The sequence below is a fragment of the Rhinopithecus bieti genome, unplaced genomic scaffold (genome assembly GCF_001698545.2).
Source record: "Rhinopithecus bieti isolate Rb0 unplaced genomic scaffold, ASM169854v2 scaffold_11380, whole genome shotgun sequence".
NCBI classification, from domain to species: Eukaryota; Metazoa; Chordata; class Mammalia; order Primates; family Cercopithecidae; genus Rhinopithecus; species Rhinopithecus bieti.
Genome location: NW_016807225.1, coordinates 12,297 through 15,775, shown reverse-complemented (window position 1 = coordinate 15,775; position 3,479 = coordinate 12,297).

Here is a 3,479-nt window from a genome sequence, read left to right as displayed (position 1 = left end):
CCCGCCACCACACCCATTTAATTTTTGTATTTTCAGTAGAGGCGGGTTTTGAACTCCTGACCTCAGGTGATCCACCTCTCTCGGCCTCCCAAAAGTTATAATAAAAGTAATCTTTTTACTATAGATAAAAAGCCTTTGGGCTGGGTGCCATGGCTCACACCTAGAATCCCAGCAGTTTGGGACTCAGAGGCAGGCAGATTGCTTGAGGTCAGGAGTTTCAGACCAGCCTGGCCAACATGATGAAATCCCATCTCCTCTAAAAATACAAAACTTAGCCAGGTGTGGTGGTGGGCGCCTGTGATCCCAGCTGCTTGGGAGGCTGACACAGGAGAATTGCTGGAACCCGGAAGGTGAAGTTTGCAGTGAGCTAAGATCGCACCACAGCATTCCAGCCTGGGTCATAGAGCGAGACTCTGTCTCAAAAACAAACAAAAAACTAGGCCTATAAACTAAAGCTGACCTCTTGCCTGTGTAACTGGAGTTGGTTATGTATTTCGCTGACAGGTACTGGTCATAAACCTGTTTATCAATGTTTAACAGATGTAGAACAAAGAGTGGAATCAATGATCCTCTATCAGACCCTAAAGCGCCTAACCTTGTCCCCATCTCATAGTCATCTTAGCTTAGCTACAGCCTCACTGAACAGCAATGAGAATCTTAAGAATGTAACTGCTGCTTCCCCAACTGCTTCTCCCATCTTTTGTGCCACACGTATCCCCATGTTAGAAAATGGTGCCTCACTGAACCTCCTTCGTGACATATTCTCGGTCTAATTGGAGTCTGTGTTCCTCAGCTTAAGTCCTGAAACTTGGCTCAGAATAAATCTAACTGTGATTTCTCTAAGTTCTAATGCTGTTATTTCACTTTTCAATCAACATTATAAAAGTTGTTTGTCAGAGCCTGGATATGGTGGCTCACACCTGTAATCCCAGCATTTTAGGAAGCTGAGATGGGATGACTTGAGCCCAGGAGTTCAAGACTAGCCTGTGTAACATACGGAGACCCCATGTCTACAAAAAATACACACACACACACACACACACACACACACACACACACACATTAGCTGGGCATGGTGGTACACCTGTAGTCCCAGTTACTAGGGAGGCTGAGGTGAGAAGATCGTCTGAGCCTGGGAGTTCAAGACTGCAGTGAACCGTGATGGCACCACTCCACTCCAGCCTGGGCAACAGTGAGACCCTGTCTCAAAAAGAAAAAAAAAAAAAAGCCGGTGCAGTGGCTCACGCCTGTAATCACTTCAGGAGGCCGAGGCAGGTGGATCATGAGGTCAGGAGATCGAGACCGTCCTGGCTAACACGGTGAAACCCAGTCTCTACTAAAACTACAAAAATTAGCTAGATGTGGTGGCCCGCCCCTGTAGTCCCAGCTACTTGGGAGGCCGAGGCAGGAGAATCGCTCGAACCTGGGAGGCAGAGGTTGCAGTGAGCCGAGATCACATCACTGCATTCCAGTCTGGGCGACAGAGCGAAACTCCATCTAAAAAACAAACAAACAAATTAGCATGGCGTGGTGGTGGGCGCCTGTAATCCCAGTTACTTAGGAGGCTGAGGCAGGAGAATAGCTTGAATCTGGAAGGCAGAGGTTGCAGTGAGCCAAGACCACACCAACACTGCACCATTGCACTCCAGCCTAGACGACAGAGCGAGACTCCGTATCAAAAAAAAAAAAAAAGAAAGAAAGAAAAAAGAAAAAAAGTTGTTTGTCAGGAATTCTCGTTGGTTTAGAGATATAACATCATTCAGTGATTGACTATATACTGTTTAACTCTAGGGTGTATGGCATTTTTCTCTTTTCTTGAGAAGGAGTCTCACTCTGTCACCCAGGCTGAAATGCAGTGGTGCGATCTCAGATCACTGCAACCTCTGCCTCCCAGGTTCAAACGATTTTTGTGCCTCAGCCTCCCGAGTAGCTGGGACTACATGCATGCACTACTATGCCCAGCTAATTTTTTTTCTTTTTTTCTTCAAGATGGAGTCTTTCTCTGTCACCCAGGTTAGAGTACAGTGGTGCAGTGTTGGTGTGGTCTTGGCTCACTGCAACCTCTGCCTTCTGGGTTCAAGCTATTCTCCTGCCTCAGCCTCCCGAGTAACTGGAATTACAGGTGCCCACCACCACGCCATGCTAATTTTTGTTTGTTTGTTTGTTTTTTAGATGGAGTTTCGCTCTGTCGCCCAGGCTGGAGTGCAGTGGTGTGATCTTGGCTCACTGCAACCTCCGCCTCCCAGGTTCGAGCGATTCTTCTGCCTCAGCCTCCTAAGTAGCTAGGACTACAGGCGAGGGCCACCACATCCAGCTAATTTTTGTATTTTTAGTAGAGACCGGGTTTCACCATATTGGCCAGTCTGTTCTCAAACTTCTAACCTTGTGATCCACTCATCTCAGCCTCCCGAAGTGCTGGGATTACATTCATGAGCCACCGGACCTGGCCTTTTTTTTTTTCTATTTTTAGTAGAGATGGGGTGTTACCATGTTGACCAGGCTGGTCTCAAACTCCTGACCTCATGATCTGAACTCCTGATCTTCAGCCTCCCAAAGTGCTGGGATTACAGGCGTGAGTCACTGCACACAGCCTAATTTTTGTATTTTTAGTAGAGATGTGGTTTCACCATATTGCCAGGCTGTTCTCGAACTCCTGACCTCGTGATCTACCCGCCTCAGCCTCCCAAAGTGCAAGATTACAGGTGTGAGCCACCATGCCCGGCCTGTGTATGTGGCATTTCATGCCTCCTTGGCATTGCTTAATCTAGAGCCCACATTGCAAGTGGTTTCAAGAGATAATTAGTTCAACTAGGAGTGAGATGTGACAGCTATCATATTTTAAGTGCGTCTCTGGGCCTCATAATTTAAAGGGGCTTGCATTTCTCAGATAAAAAGGCTTTTTTTTCCTTCTTCATGACTATAGTTAATAGTGTATACTTGAAATTTCCTAAGACAGTAGATCTTAAGTGTTGCTGTGGTCTGAATGTTGGTGTCCCCTACCCAGCCTAAATTCAAATGTTAGAACCCATCAAAGGACAAAATTGCAATTAATTTAGTTCAAAATCTCAATTAAAAAAAAAGTCTTAATTGGCTTTATTGCAATTCTAAGATCAGGCAACACTTCATTCCATAAAATAGAGTAAGTATTCAGATGAGCTGAGCAGCAGTTGGCTTTTATAGACAGAGAAGAGCTGAAGAGAACAGAAACAAAGAACAAAGAGTTTCCTGGTCATTTCAAAACTATTTTTCTTGTAAGGTGGGCATCAAGGAGACAGAACAACAGAAAAGTAACTGATTAGTTACTTCAGGCTAATTTTGTTTTACTTTTTCATTATTGTTATTTTTTATTTTTAATAGAGACAGGGTCTCACTGTATAGCTCAGGCTGGTCTGGAACTCCTGGGCTCAACAATCGGCCTCCCAAAGTGCTAGGATTACAGGTGTGAGCCACCGCGCAGGACAAGCCCTTTTTTTTTTTTT